This window comes from Castor canadensis, chromosome 6 (genome assembly GCF_047511655.1).
Source record: "Castor canadensis chromosome 6, mCasCan1.hap1v2, whole genome shotgun sequence".
Taxonomy (NCBI): domain Eukaryota; kingdom Metazoa; phylum Chordata; class Mammalia; order Rodentia; family Castoridae; genus Castor; species Castor canadensis.
The window spans coordinates 58,264,862-58,287,683 of record NC_133391.1 but is presented as its reverse complement, the minus strand read 5'-3'; the positions used below and the strand labels follow the sequence as shown (position 1 = coordinate 58,287,683).

At 34.9% G+C, this 22,822-nt stretch overlaps 2 pseudogenes; one reads left to right on the top strand and one right to left on the bottom strand.

The window, feature by feature from the left end:
• Positions 1–230: 230 nt before the first annotated feature.
• On the bottom strand, positions 231–22,470 carry LOC109702635 (gamma-tubulin complex component 5-like; annotated as a pseudogene).
• On the top strand, positions 15,073–15,173 carry LOC141424435 (U6 spliceosomal RNA; annotated as a pseudogene).
• Positions 22,471–22,822: the final 352 nt, after the last annotated feature.

Genomic DNA, 22,822 nt, shown 5'->3' with positions numbered 1-22,822 from the left:
CCTTGTGCTTTTGCCTAGGCTAGCCATGGACCATGATCCTCATACATATGCCTCCTATATAGCTGAGAGTACAGATGTGTATCACCACACCTGACTTGATCAAGTAATGTTTTTATTCACTTGAATGTCAATCCTCCTATCTCTGACTCCCAATAGCTGAGATTACAGTGGTGAGCCATCACTATTGTCCCTACTTTATACTACTTAAAATCAAAGGGGCCTTCCATATGTTAATGTGAACTCTCTTTGGAATGGTGCTGTCCCACAGCTTCTTGGAATTGGGCATTTAGAAAAGACATATTCTGAAAGGTTTCCTTTACTTTTATTTCTCAAAGATTGCTGTGTAGAAGTCATACATTATATCTCCACCTTCCATTAAGAAAAAGGTTCTCATGGCTTTCAAGTACTCTGTCGATCTGAATGGACAGAATTTAAGTAACAAAAAGTATTTTAATCTATGACATGGAGTTCTTGACCAGTGACAGGTCAGTTATGTTTAACTTGGACACTTACTAACATTAGAAATATTAAAGACATTTTTAATAAAGACTTTTCTAATAATAAGATTTTTCAATAATAAAAGTAGTGTATGTTTCTCTTTACTAACCTGAAGGAAATAATATATCATTATATAACATTATAGAAAATTGGGCAAGGTGACAAAAATGAAACAAACAAAAAGTCAAATCCAACTTTCCATAGCGAATTTCCACTGTTATATTTGGAACATTTACTCCAGGTGTTTTGGTCTATGCATTAAAAAAATGTACAACGTTATACATCATGCTTTTTCTTGTACTACTGGGGGACTCTTGGTATACCACTTGACCCACATCCCCCACTCACATTTTGGCTTTCAAGTTATAAGGACATTTTATGTAATTATAAATCTGTGCCAACCTAATTCTTATGAAATTTACAGAGGTCACTTATAGATAAGAATATGCCATAGTTTAAAGGGACAGTTATCTATTACCAAGTAATTTCATGTTTTTCTTCTGACAGCAATTTTTTTTGTTGTACATTTATTCACATGTGCATACATTGTTCCGGTCATTTCTCCCTCCTGCCCATGCCCCCACCATCTCCCCCCCTCCCTCCTCCCTTCCAGGCAGAACCTGTTCTACACTTTTATCCAGTTCTGTTGAAGAGTAGAAATAAGCAATAAGAAGACATAACACTTTTGCAAGTTGAGATAAGGACAGCTATACAGAGAGATTCTTAGCATTGCTTTCATGTAGAGTTTCATCTCTATCTGATCTTTACACTGGTTCCTGATCCCCTTCTCATGTTGACCTCCATTTCTTTAAGGATTCATATTAATTCCTCTGGAGTGGGGACATCAAATGCTATCGTGTTGTCAGTTTTCTGTCTAACCCCATACCTTCTGTATACATTCTCCCCTTGTCATGTAACCCAAGTTCTACAACCTTGTTCTATCTACACTAGATCTAAAGACCACATATGAAGGAGAACATATGATTTTTGTTCTTCTGTGTCTGGCTAAACTTGCTCAGAATGATGTTCTCCAGTTCCATCCAATTACACCCAAATGATAAGATTTCATTTTTCTTCATGGCTGAGTAAAATTCCATCGTATATAAATAGCACATTCTCTTGATCTATTCGTCAGTAGTGGGGCATCTCGGTTTTTCCCTTAACTTGGCTGTTGTGAATAGTGCTGCAATAAACATGCGTGTGCAGGTGCCTTTGGAGTAACATGTGTCGGAATGCTTTGGGTATATCCCCAGGAATGGGATTGCTGGATTATATGGCAGATCTATGTTTAGATTTTTAAGAAGCCTCCAAATTTTTTCCAGACTGGTTGCACCAGCTTGCATTCCCACCAGCAGTGTACCAGGGTTCCTTTTCCCCCATATCCTCTTCAACACATTTTGTTGGTGATATTTTTGATGATGGCTACTCTAACAGGGGTGAGATGGAATCTACTGTGGTTTTGATTTACATTTCCTTTGTGGCTAGAGATGCTGAGCATTTTTTCATGTGTTTTTTGGCCATTTGAATTTCTTCTTTTAAAAAAGATCTATTTAGCTCAGTTGCCCATTTCTAAATTGGTTCATTGATTTTGGGAGAATTTAGTTTCCTAATTCCCCTGTATATTCTGGCTATCAGGCCTTTGTCTGATGAATAGATAGCAAATATTTTCTCCCACTCTGTGGGTGGTCTCTTTACTTTAGAGACCATTTCTTTTGTTGTGCAGAAGCTTTTAATTTTATGAAGTTCCATTTGTCCATTCTTTCTCTAGTTTGGCATTTTTAGAAAAAAAACTCTTTTGGGATAGATTCTCAAAGGATTAATATTCACAGCATGTTTAAAGAAAATATTGATGGTTAATCAGGCTTCTTTTTTTTTTTGATGTGGAATGATTTTATTTTATTTATTTATTTATTTATTTATTTATTTATTTATTTTTTCTTTGTATGTTTGTTTTGTGATAGGCCTGACAATGTGCCCAGGTTTGCCTTGAACTGATGATTCTCCTGCCTCAAACTCCAAAGTGCTGGAATTATAGGTGAGCCACCGCACCTCGCTCATGAGCATTTTTTGTAAGGCAATAATACATCAATCAAGCTGTTCAGATCAAAGCAATGCAAAAAAAGAATACTTAAATTATGCTTCCTATTATATAGGGGAGATGGGGGAAACAAGACTTGTGGGGTTTTTCACTTACTTTTGGAAGAAACCAACATATTTAAATGGTTTCCTAGAAGAGAAGAAAAGAAGGGGATGAAAAAAGAAGGGATAGTATGAGAAAGATGGCCACAGATTCTTCAACATCTGTCCATCAAAGGGTATGAGCACAGACTGAGTACAGTGGAAGGCTGGGAGCTTGAGATAAAGGGCTTCCACACTCCTTGGAGCTTGCCATGCCATGTAGGAAATAATTACCATGAAGTTGCCCTGCTTCAACAAAGCCTAGCTATGTTTTGAGAATTCTTTTTTTTTTTCTTTTATTATTCATATGTGCATACAAGGCTTGGTTCATTTCTCCCCCCTGCCCCCACCCCCTCCCTTACCACCCACTCCGCCCCCTTCCTCTCCCCCTCCTCAATACACAGCAGAAACTATTTTGCCCTTATTTCTAATTTTGTTGTAGAGAGAGTATAAGCAATAATAGGAAGGAACAAGGGTTTTTGCTGGTTGGGATAAGGATAGCTATACAGGGTATTGACTCACATTGATTTCCTGTGCGTGGGTGTTACCTTCTAGGTTAATTTTTTTTGATCTAACCTTTTCTCTAGTACCTGTTTTAATTTTATGAAGTTCCATTTGTCCATTCTTTCTCTTAGTTTGGCATTTTTAGAAAAAAAACTCTTTTGGGATAGATTCGCAAAGTATTAATATTCACAGCATGTTTAAAGAAAATATTGATGGTTAATCAGTCTTCTTAAAACACAGTTGTTCACTACACATTTATTAACTATTCTAATTAAAATTTTCTTGAAATACAGAAGTTTAAAATGATTCTGCAGAAAGTTCTACATTTAATCCTCAGCATCCTGGCTCGAAACTGTTCTTAAATTGACTACTAATGAATTCTAAAGCTAAGTTATTCCTTTTTATCAGTGAAAGTTTTTAAAAGTTTGCATGTGATTTCCACAACAATGTATGATTTCCACAGCTTATCACTATGAGGATGGAGACAATATATCAGAGTTAATTCAAATGTTTGGCAAGCCAGATTCTGATAATATGTCTACGCATATGTCACAATCTGAAAACTTGTGAATGTCACTCAGCTTCAAATGAAATCTTTAAGATAAAAGTGTGAATCTTCTTTTCATTATATGAACAGCTCTAAACAGAATTCTCTTAAACCAAAATCCCAGAGTTCCCTTTTCCTTTTTTGGCAAATTCACAACAATGAAACAATCTCTGTGGTTGGAGCTCAGGGCCTCAAGCTTGCTAAGAAGGTGCTCTACCAGTGTCCAACTTTTACCTTTCATCTGAAAATTATTCATTATTACAGAAAGAGGAAATCTTACCTTATAAAACATTATTTCAGAGTTGCTGCTGCCTTTAGAGACAGACACTTGAGCTAGTCCTTCTACTGCAGTTCACACAGTTTATGCTGGCCATCAGACAATATGGCAGTATGGGGCATTAACAGTTTATCCCACTGTGGCTAAGAAGCTAAAAGCAACCTAAGCCCAGAGGCACACTCTGAGTAAGTGTTTTATATTGTGCCTACACTAACATTTAGAAGCATATTCTAACTGAACAACAGCCCTACAAGGAGTCTGTGGGCACAGACCATGCCTGTAAACTTTTACAAACCAGGAGGAGGCAAAATTATACATTTTTAATATGTGAACATAGCATTTCCTTGTAACTTATTTTTAGAATGTATTTCTGTATTTAATGTTGGAAAGCCCTACCTGGCATAAATAAACAGCTTAACTACACATTGTACAGATGTTGCATTTTAACCACTGAAAATCTTGCAGGTGTGTATCACCTTGAGCAGTTAATGGCTAGTAGTGGTTGATGTACATCATCCAGCTCAAAATGACTTTCAGCAATGGACTGCATGTTCATTAGGTTCTTTCTGACTGTCTTTGACTGTAAGCAACTGAGGAGTAGAGTCTTCTTCATGTTAAAGAAGAGTGCATGTAAGCATTTTCTGTCTGCCTATAAAACACAAATATGAATTACATGAAATATGAATTATGAGCTTATAAGTCAACAAATAGTAAGAAATTTCATCTTAATAGCCTGGTATTTGATTTATGATGGACTATCTATGCTCTGTATATCCTCTGCTAACCGCAAAGTTTATAGATAAATACAAGTTACAAGATACCTGAGAAATACCTAAAGCAGAGCACTGGAAAGTCACCTTACTACCATACTGCATAATGCTATGATAAGACTTCTTGGATCAAATTTCATTGGAAGAAACACTGCCCAAACTGGCCTTGGAAAGCTCATCACAGTTTATTATTCACTTTAAATTGAAGTATTTCATAAAGGAAAAAATATTATTTAAAGTAGACATGATAATTAATATTAACTACCAGGATCCACTGTCCTCAAGAGGTAAAAAGTGCACCAATTAAGAAATGCCACAGCATTTTTTAAAGGACTAGTCCTAAGGAACTGAGTGACAAAAAAGCATGCAGAACTTATCACTGCCTTTCCAAGCACACTGCTGAAGGCTTCTGATGAAGACAACTGTTTTATCAATAAAGATCAGCATGATTACTCATTTAATCATAGTGGTAATTTCCATTAAAATAAAATGTTTTGATCATCCTCAAGTTACAAAATAATTAGATATCTCAGTATAAAAAGAATAAATGATTGTTATAAATCTAAGGGTTGAGGGAGACATGTAAGAAAGGAAAATGTTACCTCTGACTGGTGCCTGGCATGTGGTACTCTCTCACACCTCAGATTCTTAGACAGATGCAACCACTTTTTGGTCATAGTGACCTGTTTCAGGACAATCTTGAGGAAGACACCATAGTGCACTGCCTACTGGAGGGGTCTGGGTCACACCAGAAGTTGCACTACCACTATCACTCCTTTTTCTTCATTTGCTGATACACCATACAGTGTAAGTTGAACACCAGTAACCTCTGAAATTTCCTGGAACGGTTTTGTGCCTATGGAGATTCAAAAGAATTTTAAACATTTTCTTTCCTGGAAAATCAGAATACATGTTTCTAGCTTAGGTTAGAGACATTACAAAACATGATGATATTAATAATTAGTAAGGGAAAGCAAGTTTTAGGTAAAACAGAGCAATTTTTATCTGACCCAATTTAACATAGACAAGCATCATGAATAAATAATTTCAGTGGGGTAGGAAAGTATAAGTGGAAATTATTTCCTGAACTGGAATTAAATGACATATGATTAATTTTTTCTTTAGACGATCCTTCTGTGAAGGTTCTCTAACTTTTTCCTCCCATGTGGATTCTTTTTATTCTGTTTTAGTTCTGGAGATTGGACACAGGGCCTTATGCATGCTAAAACACATTCTCCACCACTGAGCTACTCACAGTTTAATACTGGATGGATTTTAACAATAACATGATTGTCACATATCACTTTAGAAAAATAGTGAGAATTCAATTTTCATGAAAATTCTTACATGAGATTGATGAAACATGACTCTGCAACAGACAAAAGATCCAGTTGAAGGAAAGCCGGTCCATCCAGTAAGCATATCTTATTTTTTCAGGCTGTAATGACTTAAAACTTCCCTTTCCTATGCATTTCAATACTATTAGTTGAAAGCACACATATCAATAAAATGCATAACTGAAAACTGAGTCAAAAAAGAAAAAATAGAGGTCCACTGCAGTATTGTATGATTCTGTTCAGAATCAATTAACTAAGGAGAAATTATCATAAATGAACTAAGCTTTTCTTTGTTTTATTAAATATTGTGCTAAGATGATTAAAAGTTAGCCTATTATAACAAAAAATGTACTAGAAATATACCTTGTACTAGTTTCATACCTTACTGACAATTGAAAATGGTAATAGTTGAAATCATTTGATGTCATTTAAATTATATATGGGAGGCAGTATATACTTTAATTCAAAAATAAAATTTACTATGAAAAACTATGAACTGACATAAAACTTGGACAAATATACTTTTAATTTGCTAGTACTTGATGTCATCTATAAAGATGCAACAGAATATGCTTAAGCTATACTGGTAACACAGATCTGTTGCTTGTACAGTGCTCCTCAGTACCACATGAAACATTTCTTTTTGACAGGAGATCAAATAAATGATGCTAGCACCCAGCGTCTCCTGCACTCTCTGCATAACTTCACCTCTGCATGATGAACACCTTGGTGCTCTCCCACATGTGCCCATGGATGATCTACTCATCTACAGTCTGCAGGTAGGGCCAAAATTTTTCCATCCAGAGAGAGAATAGGAGTAAAATCTAACAATGATGACATACATGGTCACCATGCAGAGCTCCTATCACAAGATTAAAAAGAGATTTAACATTTACAAAATATCTTTTAAAAAGTAAAGCAACTTTTTAATATTTTTTTGAAAAAAAAATTAAAATTCTCAAAACATATTCAAGATATTGATGAAAATTTCATCTAAATATGGGATAACAATATTGTTTGTCATTCATATTAGCACCCTCCAGATCATGAAAACCAGTCAGAGAAACAGGTATCACCTGGGACAGCCCAGACGATGGGTATGGCCACACTGTCTACACAGTACCAGTAACAAAATGTCCATAAGAAAGGAGGAAATAATTTCATTTTCCTATGATTCACAGTAGGAAAAACTGCACAGTTGAAAGAAACTAGCCTTCTTTGCACTGAATTGCAATACAGAAATGGAAAGAAAATGGAAGCACACCTAGAATACACACCCAAACAAACCTGGAGCTCTATTGATTATCACTTACTTATTAGTAAGTTTGTACTTTTAATAACTTATAGTGAGTAAAAATACGTATTTGTAATCTTTCTACCTTGGTGTCTTGAGTGGTAGGATTCCACACGTGTGCCATTAAGTCCAGTATAATCTTAACCATTTTAAGTGTATGTCCACATATCAACCATTTGTAGTGTATGTTTAGAGGTATTAAATACATTCTCAGTGTTGTGAAAAAGATCTGTAGAAGTTTTTATGATACAATACTGAAACTCTGCACCCTGCACCCACTGAACAACATCCTATTTCCTTACCCCAACTCAAGTAGTTAAGGTTTGTCATCTCATACCCTAAACCTGTGTTTTTATATACAAAAGATTTATTGTAAATATCTATGTAAATCTGCTGTGTATTTTTTTATAACTTGCTTTTTCCTTGACCCATTGTTTCAGTGATGTTTGGAAGGTAAATTTAAATCTCTGACTTGGTACACCATGAATTAAAAATTATTCAATAAAGAATTCACCATTCATTTTACTCCATTAAATTGGCTCAGAGGCTTTTCCAGCACTGTCATATTTAAAAATGGCCTTGTACAGGGTGTTGAGTATGTAAGATGCCAGGACACCATTCTGAGACTAGTTCTGCTACTCCAGTATTAAACACCTTGTGCAGAAACTTGAACTGAGCCAAGTGAGGTGACAACTTGTACAACACTATTGCAAGAGATATTGTGGCATCTACAAACATCAATAATCCAAACGCAACTGTAAGGAAAAATGTGCATCCAAAATTTGATACACAAGCCAACAATGCTAAGCCACTATCATGAATTTTGGAAAGACATCATGAAATGGAGGGTGGTGGATTTTAAACTCCCATCACAAGGAGCTAATTTTCCTAAGGAAAAAAGAACTCTAAGAAAAGGAGAAAAACAATTTAGGGGAAAAATTATGTATAAAGGAAATGACAGTTCACAGAAATGGAAAGAAGAGTAATTCTTAAAGACATTCAACTTCACTTATAATAAAAAGTACAAATTACATCTATACAAGTTAAAGCAAACCTCCCCTGCCATGGTGACTGTTTTAGTGAGGGAAGTGGAGGCTATGACTACAAAGGAGTGGCTTAAGCAAGTGTCGAGCAAAGTAGCACAGTGCCATATCCTGAACATGGAAGTAGTTGTAAGTATCTAGCATGTGATAAAATGGCAAATAGTCAAAGATACTACATATGCCCCCTTCCCAAATAAAGTAATACTGGTGAAACCAGTGTAGGATCTGTAGTGAGACTTTTGGGTTGTGCCATGTTACTTTCCCAGTTTTGACCCTGTATTGTAATTATGTAAAGTTTCTCACTGGGGAAAGCAATGTGAGGGAAGCACAGGACAACTTTGTTGTAGGCTTTGCAATAGGTGAAAATAAAAGTAGTTGAAAATATGGGGGTGTACTATATTGGTTGACTACTTTATATGTGTTATGTTGGCAAACACTACAGTGTTTGATAACATACTGTTGGTAGAGTGTGAGGAAAAAGGTGTACATGTGAAATGCTGATGGACTATAAAGAGTATGTGTACCTTCCTAAAGAGCAATGTGACCAAATCTAACAAAATTCTATATGCTATCACACACTCTTTGACCTAACAATTTCATTATTAAGAATTTGCCCCATAGAAAACAGGTCACACAGGTGTATAATTATTGAAATGTGTCAGTTTTCTCACCGCAGCTCTGTTGTCAACAATGAAAGGATGGAAACAATCTAAGTGCGCATTAAGTAGAACTGGTTATGATATAGACATAGAGTGAAACACAGAGCTTTTAACTCAATTGTTAGAGTGTCTGTCTAGCCAGAGCTTGAACACTGAGTTCTAACACCAATACCACAATAGAACAACAACAAAGAGATATGAGAAAATCCAGACATCATTTTATGGCATACTCTTCAAATTTTAAATTATAAACAAATTTAAATATAGTAGTGCAGTGACTACCAGGAATGTGTTTATGTTTGTGTATTCCCTGTGTATGTCTGTGCATTTCTGGAAGTACATACAAGAACGAAGGACCTAGTTTGCCTGGGGAGAATAACTATCTGGCTCAGGAAATTGAGAAAGAGTAAGAATTTTACATGAAAATTTGCTGTATGTGTGGGTTATATAGAAATGTGGGTGGCTTAAAAATGTAAATTTCAAATAACTCCAAAAAAAGACATCTATAGTAATTACTACTTTGCCTTGTAGGTCCCTTCTTTCTTCCTTCCTTCCTCCCTCTTTCCTTTCCATCCTTCCACTTGAGTCCACATTCTCCCCTTTTGATTATTTTTCAGTTAAGTTCCCTTTAGGTTATTTTTCAGCTAGGATTTTATGCTTCTGCCCAGGGTCAGTCTTGTACCTTAATCTTCCCACATGCATTTTGGGTAACACCACCATGGTCATTCTGTAATTTTTGCATCTTTTATCAATGGAAAATTTCAAAGGCATTCAAATATTGTTGGAGCCTAAAGGTTAGGCAGAGGGGTCTAGTTGACACAGTCCTTGGCTCCGAGCTCAGAAAATCAAGAGTTTTAACAGTTCTTTTGCTAAAGTTCCAGAGCTCTATACTGACCTTGGCCCTAGAAAATAGCTAACCACATCCTCATACTTGTTCCCTGGTGCAAGAAGATAAACAACCCGTGACCTCCTAGTGAGACCTCCTGACCTCACTTGCTCTGATGACCTGAAGATATCCTTTACTGCTGACACACCTTGACGAATGAAGATTTGCCTGCTTTCACTTCCTTGTACTTACAAATTAAATAAACCTGCTGAAATAGTTTGGAGCTCATGTTTCCCATCAGAAGTGTGTTTTCTCATTCCCCATTGCCCCCAATCAGGTCTCCCTACCCACTCGCATGGGACATGAGAAAATAGGATGTATGAATCGTATGAAATAAAGAATATTTAAATACCATTATTAATTATCCACTTCTCAATTTGTGTAAGTTTCTCTTTGAAGTTAATCAAATATTTGTAAAGGGCCCATATGATAGCCTGATATGTTCTAAAAGGAGCTGCAGTTGACTTCTTAGGTACAGAACCATTTCTAGATAAGAGGCTTTCAGAGCTGTGTCACATAACACCTGGAGTCAAAACATAACTGGGCCATAAACTGCTATTTGTTCCATAGCAGATCATAAAGAGATCTACACTTGAAGGGAAGAGAAATTACTTGAATTGGGCCTTTTCTAAATGTTTGAATAGTGAAAGGTCAGTGGTTCTCAGCCTTGGCAACCATTAGAATCACCTGAAGAACTTCAAAGTCTACCAGAACTTTAGTTTCTCCCTTCACAAATATAGCTTTCAATGTATGTAGGTGTGGACCCAGCTCAGGCTTTCAAAGTTTAAGTGAATCTAATGGGCAATTGAAATTAGGAGCCTTCAAGGAAGAACTGGAAAAGAGGAGGGAGAACATCCTCTTTCAAGCTTCTTTATGTAGTGTTTCTCCTTGTGCCAGCTAAGAAGTACCAGTAAAGGCTAAGTGGAGCTTCTAACACTTCTTCAGAGTCTTGAGAACTTTCTTCCAAATTCTTAAGATACTAGGAGCTACCTAGCCACTTCCCATCAAAAATCTGAGCAACCACTTTATAAATACTGACTTCTGAAATCCTAGCTTTGAGACCTAAACCTTTGCTTTATTTCCACTGCTTTGGGGATGGTAACTGATACCTTGAATTATTTTCTTTTAGTTTGGTAGCATCCCCTTTTGCTTTTTCAGCACTGCAAAACTGTGTAACCTATTTCCTGCATTGAAATGCTTGTGGATACATAAGCATTTATGTGTATACATATATACATGGAACTGTAATAACAAAACTCTGTATAGGTATCTTAAACAAGTTTCTTTTTTCAAAAGCAGAGGAAAGAATGTGTTTAGCAATGAAAAATGCAGTACATGTTTCCTTTAAAAGAATAATGAGAAATTGCTAAAGAAATGAATTCTAATTAAAAAATATGTCTGAAAATATCATACTGAAATCCCATTGGTGCAATTAATATATGCTAATAAACAATTATAAAAAACAAGTAAATATTTAATTTTAAGACTATAATTCAGGGAATTAATTAGATATTATTTTAACTGTTCAAATCTAGATATTACATTTAAATGTTTTTTGTTAAACAGGTCAAATTAAGGCCAATATATTCTGGTTTTTATTAGTGTGTATTATTTGTATGAAGGGTTTGCCCTGTAGGGTTTCACGCGTGCATTTGTTGTGCATTGGTCAAATTAATTCCCTCTATTCTCTTTTCCCCATCTCCCCTCCTCTCCTTACTTTTCAACAGTTTTCCGTGGGCTGCCTTGCACCACCTTCATTCATATACATGATGTATTTTCACATTTTTCCCTATCTCCTCATTTGCTTTCTTTCTCTTCTTTCCTCCTCATCTCTTTCCCTAGACATTCCCTCTATTTTAGTCATAGTTATGTATCCATGCATGTATATCTCTCTATATATTTTAGGTCTAGATTCAGCATATGAGAGAACATGTGACGTTTGTCCTTCTGAACATACATATTCACCTTATGGGATATTTCAATGAATAATCAGTTGTTATTTCTTTTATATGCTTGGTTATTTAGGATTCAAATAGGAGCTAAGTGAAGAATTCAAATTTGATTAGTCTATATATTTTTCTTTTAAGTCCAATGAAAACTGAATGTCTTTGTAAAAAAGATTAGTGACTATGATCAACATAAAGTTAGCACTTTTAAGAGGATGCATATAGTATTCTTTATACCTTGATAGTATAATTAATATACATGTGGGGTTCTTTTTTAAAAAACATATACTTATTTTGTTGTCAAGGGTCTTCTGAGATGGCTTTACTAGATATCTCTATCCTTGCTTTACAGCATAAGATTTTCTTTTACTTACAGAGTTAAATAAAGCCTATGTTTTGTGCCTCTGTTACAGATGGAACATCAGTGTTTACTTTTAAATGGACACTAAAATAAAAATTCTCAGTATAGAACTATTTCAAATCAGCAATGCACTAAAATGAACACTAATACTAATAGGATCAAAGAGCAGACACTAAAACTAAGAGCTTAAAAAGACAAATTCCCCATTCAAGAGAATTTAAAAGTAATTTTCTGCTATCTTATGAAGTATATATATAGGCAAAAATTGTGTGCAAGTGAGTAACAATGTACAGAGTTGTAAAGACACCAAATTCTTCTGGAGAAACACAACACAATAAGCAAGTAAAACATATATTAGGTGGTGAGGAGTGTGATTTATATCACGAATGCCACCTCTTTCCTAATAAAATTCCTTGAGGCACTAGTATTACTTGGGTGATCAACCATTGAACAAGACCTTAAAACAATCAACTTCCTTTAAAAAGTTAAAAATGATTATATTTCAAGTGCATTTTTCATTACATATTAAATAAACAGTAACAGTATCATAGTTGTCAGCAGCAGGCAGTGGAATGTATCGTGGAACAAAGGAATGCAATGGAGAAAACAATCAACATAGGGAAACTGTTTTCAAAATCTCTTGACTTTTAAATAGGGCAAATGTTAATGGGCAAGTGATAAAATTTCTCACAGTTCTTTACAGTTAATAATTCTCAGTGTAATGAGTTTGGGGAAGTGGCCTTTCCTGTGCTAATCCTGAAGATATTTACTTTCTCCTTTCATAATATACAATGCAAGCACCCTACTATACTTTAGTGACACTGCAGTTAACTCAATTTTGTGGATTAAGAATTCAGAATGAAAATAATTCTTTAATAAAATAACTCTTCATGGCTACATGTTTTCCAGGCCTTAGAAATAGATAATCCTTTGTTTTCTGTACAACTTCATTAAAGTATATATGATAGGGAAACATCTGTTTTTCAGTTAGCTAGATGATAAAGATAAAACTCCGTTATATCATTGCACTTAATGAAGATAGCCAGACTTCATAGGACTTCAATAATAAGGTTTTATGAGTATTCAGTAAAGGAGGTAACCTTTTCATTTTTGTAATTGTAATGGAGGAATATAATATTGAGACAAAATTGTTTTAATTCTCCAGGATCAAAATAAGACAAAATACATGATTGTAATAAGACAGCTGAATAAGAATTATTCAGGTCATTATTCAGGTCATTATTCAGGTCTTTCACCAGGTCATGTAGGGCTGTGGTCCTTTCCATTAGCAATGACAAGCACTAGACATTTATTCAAAATGCTCTCCTCTCCTGTCTTCCTGTCAGAAATATGAGGTGATTTTGGATAGTAAGATCATGGTTCTGGGAGGTGAAATGAAAGGAAGTCTGGGACACATTAGAGTGTAGCCCAGAAATGTATCATTCCCATGCTAGTCCACACTTATATTCCAGCTATTTTTCATCATATATAAACAATTATATATATATAATTGTTAAATTAGATTATATATGTATATAATTATATATATATATAATTGTTAAGTTAGATTTTATATATATATATATATATATATAATATATTAAATTAGAAGTTTGAGTATTTCAACCAGTTCATGCACAAGCAGCTTCTGGCTTCTGATTTGTGACTCCAGACTCCTCTGTTTGTCCAATATTTGGATTGGAGAAATGTCAGTTGTCATAGGGCTCCAAGAAAATTTTCTGAAATCAAGCACAAGAAATTGGATCTTGTGCAGCAACAAGTTAGCTCCTTGAGAGGCTGGAATCAAAAGGATCAGAGTTCAAAGCCAGTCCAGACAAACAGTTTGCTAGACTTCAACTCCAAAGTTACTGGAACAAAATGTGTGAGTATAGTTGCTCAAGTGATAGAGCATCTGCTTTATGCCTGTGAAGGCCAGGGATCAAACCTGAATTCCCTCAAAAAACGTTACTCATTATACTTTTCAGATTTTTCTTTTAAGGATTAGTGTGATGACTTCTTCACTTGTCAGAGCTAAACTGGTATGGGAGGTTTAAATACTTCAAATTATTTAAACCATACAAAAACCCCATGGGATAGGTAATATTATTGGCTCCTTACACTCAAGGAAACCAATGCATAGATAAATCATTTGCCTCTCCCTTGATTTCAAAGTTCATGTTAAAATTGAGATTGGAATTGGATCATAGGCTCTAGAGTCTGTTTTCTTCAAAGTTTTGCCTTGAAGTCTTTGAGAGAAGCCATGAACTGGTACAACAACTCTTTCATGGTCATGTACACAACAAAATAGAGAGCCAAGATTGCAGTCAGTTTCCTGTCTCCATCATCTGATCAGCTCTTCCAACATTCATCACAGCAATTACAGGTGTTCTAATGGGCCACACATTAGTGCTCTCTGGAATGTGTGGGCACTCGGCATCATATAAACTTCAAATTTCTCATCACTAAATTTAATACATCATTTTTGAATGAGTAAGGTGAAAGATCACAAATGTTATAGAAAACTGCTTGATAAACATCCTCTAACAAGAGTGAAGTGGATCACAGTTTCATATAGTGAATAAAGTCAAAGAATGAAGTAGGACAAAATTATAGACAACAGTGTGGGCAGTATCAAGCAGAAATCAGGGTAATATAATGTCCAACATTCCCAGAAATTGTGATCTATCACCTCATTCATTCAAAAATGATGTATTACGTTTAGCACAGAATTACAAAAGAAAGTCTAGAAATGGACAAAATTTTAGAAAATGCGCTCACTTCAGCTGCACAAATGCTAAAATTGGAATGCTATAGAAATAGCATGACCACTGCACAAGGATGACATGCAAATTCATGAAGTGTTCCATATTTTTCTTAATTAGTCATAAAGAAAAATTGTGGATTTGTGGGAAGAGAGATGGAATTGGTGATCATCATGTTAATTAAGACAAGCCAAACTCAAAGAGCCAATATTTTGCAGGTTCTTACTCATTTGTGGAACATAGTTGTAAAATGATTATGATGATGATGATGATTATATAATAACAACAATAATTCATGGATCATGAATGTGAAAGCGGGTTGCTCTGGAAAAATCAACATGCGAATGTGGGGGAGAGGAAAGGATGCCTAGGGGTTAAGACTATTTATGTATGCTTATGTGTATATACACTAGACAGTATAATGAAACCCATAAAGCACTGTTTGAAAATGGGGAAAAGAGAGAGGGGTAAAAGGAACTATAATGCAGGGAGTGAACTTGTTCAATGTACACTGTATACATGTATAGAATTCTCACAATAAAACTCTTCATGTTATTAATGTGTGCTATTTCAAAAATAGTATAATGCTATTTTAAAATTTTTTCTGAATGTCTAAGTAAGAGAATAACAAATATGACTTTTGATTTAAATGAACTGGAGAAGCATAGTTCTGGTATCTGTGCCATACTCAATTGAATGCATTCAGCTTCCAAGGCTCAAAATAAATTTGCTACTACTGAAATCATTTCCGCAGATAAATACTTTCCCTCTATGTGATGGGTCTGTCAGAATGAATATTCTTCATTTTGTATAAATAATTGATTCCTAGTGTCTTTTCACTTCCTGGAGATGGAACTCTAATGAATTCAGAGAAAGAGAGAGACAGACAGAGAGAGTGAGAGACAGAGACAGAGACAGAGATGAAAACTTGAAAAATGTGAAAGAGAAAAAAAGTAATTGAATAAAAAGGTCCTTTGAGTTTTTCCACTATGCATCAGTATGAAATATTGCACATCTTATATCCATGCAAGAAAGTTCACAGTTGACTGTATTTGCATCTCCCTGGACAGAAGTGTTTCATTGCATACATTCATGATGTGATAATTTTAATAGGAAAGCCTGAGAGCCAAGTCCTATCACAATTTCTCTCCTATTCTCTTCGAATCTCTTTGCTCATAGTCTTTTAAACGTGGAAACATCTACTTTAATGTGGTCATCGATTTCTTATGAGCTAACATTTCAAAGAAATATACCAAGGTTTATGTTCAGAGCTGATAACAAAGTTGTGATTTCTGAAATGAAATTTATAAGATGGAAGTACAGCTGTTACTCTTTCCAGAACTCTTCTGTTCACAGGACAGAAAGAATACCATCATGTGCCCAAATGAAAAGATAAATGTTACTTTTGGACAAGTGAGACTTTGTGTAGGAGGACTTTGAATAAGTTAGCACCAATATGAACATTTTTAGTAGATTAATTCAGACTTAACTACAAAATCATTGACTCTGCAGTTCATAGGATTCAGGCCTGACAAGAAGTAGCATTTAAAGATGTGTAATCCAAGCATGCAAAAAGAATATGACAAGGGCCTCACTTTTAAACTACAAGTATGAAGAATCTCACAAGCAACCCAGGTTATCACCTTAACCTTAGCAAAGTTCCTCGTGCTTCAGTGCAGAGATTTCTACTCCAGAGCATTTCAGGAATTAGCATCCTTTCTTCAAACTCCTCCAAATGTCTCATACTGCCCTGAGGTCATCATTATAAAGATTGACTTTTAATGCCTGAACCTATGTTTTTCTACTTTTCAACTTTTTGTTAATATAAAAATTAGCTGTAAGTGTAACAAATGACTCTTCTGCAAAAGGTATTGAAGGGGGAAGAGGTCTTGTGTGAGAAAATTCCTTCATACACTTATACAGGTTAAATGATAAGCAATAACTAAAATACAATTTGGTGTTTTCAGTTCTGGTTTGGGTAAGAGGAAGGCTTCTTCCACTGTGGTGTTCAATTAAGGCCCTAAAATTTTCTAGTTCAAACCATTTCTATGTGTGATCTAAGAAGTTTCTCCAGGCTTCCATGCTTAAGATTTGTGGCTGGATAATCTGGCCTGGCTTTCCAATATGTTTGTGATCTCCAATTTGCCTCAAGGTGAATCCTACTATTGTAACATGTTCTTAGAATTGTAACATTAAATATGTTTTGAAACATTTTGATAAATCACATTTCAGTTTATTTAACTAAAATTCTTCTACAGTTTCCAGGTACACTAGAAAGAAATAAAACTTGATATAGAATTATGTCTATTCATTCTGTGCCATTTCACAAAAATTGCTGTCTTGTGGCTCATAAGTTGCCACTTTTCTATATATTAAGGAAGTTAGTCTTTGTGACCTTGAGTGTTTCCACTCTCCAGTTCACTCAAGCCTTTTCCCCTGGGGCTTAAGGAAGGCAGGATTTGAATCACATATCATCTACCTCTAAAGCATGTGTTCCACTACAGTAATGTGTTCTACTTATAAAAGTAGAAATAGATGTTTCTGAAAAAATAGTTGTTCATATTCATAATTATATTTTATTTTAATTAACTTTATATAGGAGCAATTAACATACAATAAATTTATACATATAAGCACTTAATTTAGTAAATTTTGACATAGGTATACATTAGTAGTATTATCAACACAGTCCAGCTAATAAACACATCCATTACGTGGAAAATGTCCTGCTGTTTCTTTTCATTTCTTCCTCCTACTCCTTTTATTCCAGTGGATTGCCATGCAATCCTAATCTAATTTCTGTCACTTTAGCTTTGCATTTTTGAGAAGATAATATAAATAGAACCATGCAATATATATTTCTCTTGACTGCCTTCTTTCACCTTGCAAAACGACTTTCAGATTCAATGATATTGTTGTGTGAATTAATAACTCATTCTTTGTGATTCTGTATTGATAATTTGTGTACCAATAGTTTATGTCTTTCATTACTGATTATTATGCTATTGTGTAGGTGTGTTAGAAAGCTTTCTGCTGCTGTGACAAAATATCTAAGAAAAAGAAGTTAAAAGAGAAAGGTTTATTTTAGCTCATTGTTTCAATGGATTCAGTCCATTGTAGGCAGACCCCATGGAAAAGAGAAACCACGGTGAAATGGCATGATGGAGGAAAACTGGTCACCTCTTGGTTGCTAGAAAGCAGGGACACAGAGTCCCTTCAAAAGTACTCCTCAGTGACTTACTTTCTTCGTGTTGAACTCACTTCCTAATAGTCCATTTGGTTACAAATTCAACAATAGAAGAAATTACTGCCTCATTATACAATTGCATCTAAATAGTGCCCCCAGCTGGAAGCAAGGCCTTCAGCACATGAGCCTTTCAGGCTGTTTTTTATCCAAATCATAACAACAGTATTGATAATTTAAAAATTTTCAGTTTCTCTGTTGAATTATTTCCTACAGTTGTCTATTGCAAATAAAGCTTCCATGAATATTTACATACAGCACTTGATGTGGAAATATGTATTCATTTTCCTTGAATAAATATTTAGGAGTATGTTGTCTATCATAGTGGTTATATATTTAACTTTTGGAAAATTCCAAACTGTTTTCTGAAGTAGTTGTTCTACTTTACATTTTCAAATATGTAAACAAGATGTCCTTTCATCCTCTTCACACTGTCTTTCAAAGAAGTTTTCAATTTTGATGAAGTTAATTTTATCATCTTTTTACTTTTATATATCATGAGTTTAGCATTGTATTTAAATTTAGTCAAAGTCAAGATTACAAAGATTTTTCTCCTATGTTTTTCAGAATGCATGTCAGTTTTTAATCAGTGATAATTTCCCTAATTTCTACCTTAGTTTGCAAATCCTGTCTATTTTCACTGTCTTTGAAATTCATTCTAATTTCCCTCTTGATATGCTATTTTTTTGGGCATATGCGTATTTAGAAGCATATAACTTAGTGTGCAGAATTTGGGATTTTTTCAAACATTTTTATGCAATTGATTTATATTTTATTTCCACTACATCCAGAAAGCATAATTTCTTTGACTTCAACCTTTTTCCTTTTTTATTTCTCTGTTCACTTTTGTTTCTGTTTGTGGTACTAGGATTGAATCCAGTGCCTCTTGTATGCTAGTCAAGTGCTCCACTTCTGAGCTATATACCCTACTTTTAATTTATTGAATTTGATTTTGGGACACAGTTATGTTACTTTGATTTTGTAGATCCTCTTATGGTTATGGTGTTTGAACTCATGCCTTATGCTTGCTAGGCAGGGTTTTTATCACTTGAGCCATCCCTACAGACCAGAGGGAATGATTCTTTACTAGCCATGATTATTGCCTTCAGAGGACATTTGGAAATTTCCACAGATATTTGTAATGGTCAGAGCTGGGGTTTAGGTGCAGCTAGAATCTGCCTTGAACCAAGATTCCCCTACCTACACCTCCAGTTTAGCTAGAATTATGTTTGTACAACACCACCTTTGTCTTATTTGTTGTGATAGGGTCTTTTTTCATTTTGTCCTGGACTGCCCTTAGACCACCATCCTCCTGAACTCTGCCTCCTGAGTGTACAGGCATGTGTCACCACACCTGCCTTCCAATTTCAATTTCTAAGGCTGTAGGTATAAAGAGATGGAGAGATCAAAACATGATTAATGAATTGGAGGGGAAGGGATAAATTCATACATTTTAAGTTTTACTTTTCTTCAATGCTTTATAGAGGATGTTAGCCAGAGGTCTCTGGAAGAAAAACTACATTACTATGTATGGGAAGAACAATGTGATGTAAGCATAGCCCAAAAAGGACAAGTGAGAGAAGAGTAGGTGTATTGTAACTTGTGGAGTTTGGATCTGAAAAATGACTGAGTGTGTTTTGATTTTGAAGAAGGTTGAATGGCTGGTAAGAACTTTGGGAAGTATTGGAATAGCATTGGGAGTGTAGAGACAAAACAGACAAATGGAATATTTTCATTATTTTATATTTTCAAAACATTATTATCACAGCTATGAATGAAGTTCAAATAGTAGAGACTGGAGGTAGATCAACTAAGTGGCATTTCTAGTAAATTTTTGTGAAGTATTAAGACTGATTAAAAGAGCTCTAATGCAGGCAAAGCAGTTTATACACTCATCAGATTATACAGGATCACAAAATTTATTGAACAAAAGGTTCTACTAGATATCTGGGATTGTGTACCTGTGGCCCCAAAGAAAATTCTAAACTGCAGGATAGGGAAGGGAATTGGAATTACAGATTGGAAAGCAATTGGGGAATAGATGAAATATGAAACCATGATGTAACATAGGTAGATCTCAGGCAAGAAAGAGGTTGAGAATAGATTCTTGGGAATACAAGCATTTAGAGCATGGAAGAGACGAAAAATGAATGGATGGTAATAGGAGAAAAAATAAAGAATTTTTTTTATCAGCTTCTCTGATGTGTCTCAGAGTGCTGTGGAAGATAAGGAAATAATAGTTCTGAAGTTCCTAAAAGTATTAGGAATGTCAGAATGTTGGGAAGAAATTACATTGAGACCATTCCAGTGCTAAGTTCCTATGTATATAACACAAAACACAACTCAATGTATGTGACCATTGTCTATAAAAACAAAATTTAAGCGCTTTTGATCACAGGTGCACAACAAAATGTTAGTTAAAAAAAACAGGGACTTTGCACTGGCAAGACTTGAGTAAGTCTATTGCTCTGCTTTAGCTAGTCCATATTTCCTTTGCCTTGCCTTTTCACTGGTCCTATAAAGGCCTCAGCCTGAACCAATTCTGGTTTAGTGCTGCCTGATTTGTGAACAGTTGATCACATGAACTCTTTGTGATTTTAATGTGCCAAAGCTGATCTTTTTAACAAGTTACTGAGAGCCTATTATTAATAGTTTGCAATTAGGATGCCATAGGTGAAAAGATAAATAATTTCAGTGCTATGAGGACAACAGATACCAGATGTGCAATAGGATGCAAATATAAGTGGGAGCTTAAAAAGACAGAATGTAGATTTATCTTTAGAAAAATTTTGTGTGAAAATGAATGGAATGGGGCAGGAGCTGGAATAATAAAGAGGATAAAATGAAAGGCACTTAAGTAATATGGGTACTTAAACATTTTTGTAGATGGAATTGGTGTGTCAATGAATAAAGATGTGGTAAAAAGGACAATGGATAACAAAGAGGTGGAGAACAGATCAGGAGGCAGGTAATATATTCATGAAAAGAAGAGGAGGGTAACTTTGCAGGCAGAAAAACTGAAAGTGCCAATGCTGTGTGGAAAGTTGGGGAAGGATTATGATATTTATTTCCTCCTGTGTCTATGTTGTAAAATTACCTGCTTATAGTGAATTAGGTGTGGGTTGGTAGCAGTTAGTGGTGTAGAAAGGGTGAGAAATGACTGAACAAACTTTTTTGTACATGGATTAAGACAAGGATACAGCTTCATTTCTTTGAATGTGAGAATCCATTTCCTTGATACTATTTGTTGAATAAACAATGCTTTTCCCCATTGTGTAGACTTGCACCTTTGTTGTCAATCATTTGAACATATCTGTGAAAGTCTATTTCTGAGTTGTTTATTTTGTTCAACTGCTCTGTGTATTTATCTTTATGTGAATACAACCCTGTTTTCAACATTGTGGCATTGCTATGTTTTGAAATCATGAAGGGTGGGCCTCCAGCTTTGTGTTTCTTCTTGAGATTGATTTGGGTTTTAAAGGTTCTTTGAAATACCACATAATTTTAGGATCCTTTTTCTGTTTCTGAAAAAAATTCCACTAGAATTCTGATGGAGATCACATTGAATTTGAGAATTAGCTTGGTTAGTATGGGCAGTTTAATATTACTTTAATGAAAAAATATGGGATTTTTTTTCATTTATTTCTGCCTAGTTAAATTTGTTACACTGTTTTAACATACAACATTTTTGTCATTAAGTATTGTTTTGATGTTGTTGTAAATTACTTTCTTAATATACTTTTCATAAAGTTTCATTGTTAGTTGTATTAACATGCATTTTTTGCGTGCTAATTTTTGCTGACCTCAAGTCTTGCTTGGACTTTATAATTGGTTTTTCATCTTCTGTCCTTCTTCAACTTCTGTCTCCCAACAGTATGACAGACTGAAGTGTCCCATTCCAAAATGTCCAACGTGTTTGCAAGCATGTCTCATGACTCCTCTGTTCAGAGCACTGTTCTTGCCACTCATGTCCTTCAAAGTAACAGTCAAGTTGTTTTTTGTTTATCTTATAAAGCTTGTCATAGTCTCAAACACAATTTTGTACAGTTACCTCTGTGAGTTCATTCTTACCTTTCTACTAAAATGTGCCTCAAATACTGAAATTGGTTGAGCATGGTCAACCTGGGCTGTTTCACACCCTGTGCTTTGAGGCTGGAGTGCCATTTTCTCAGCTATCCACATGACTCTTATTCTTACTTCCTTCCTGTGCACACTGTCAATTTTTCAGTGAGGCTTTCCTTAGCCAGTTTAAAATGTCAGTGCTCAACCCATTCCCTGTTTTATTTTTTTCTTGAAGATCATTGTTTTCTAACATGCATGTATTTTACTTATTTTCCTTGTTTATCACCTGTCTTGTTTCAAAATCTAGAACATAAGTTCAATAATTGTATTTTATACTTCTGTGTCACCATTGCCTACAACAGTACTTGGCATGCAGTACATATTCCACAAATAAGAAAGGCAGTTTCAGAATGGGTCCTCCTGCAGTAGAACCCATTTAATTTCATGTATATCA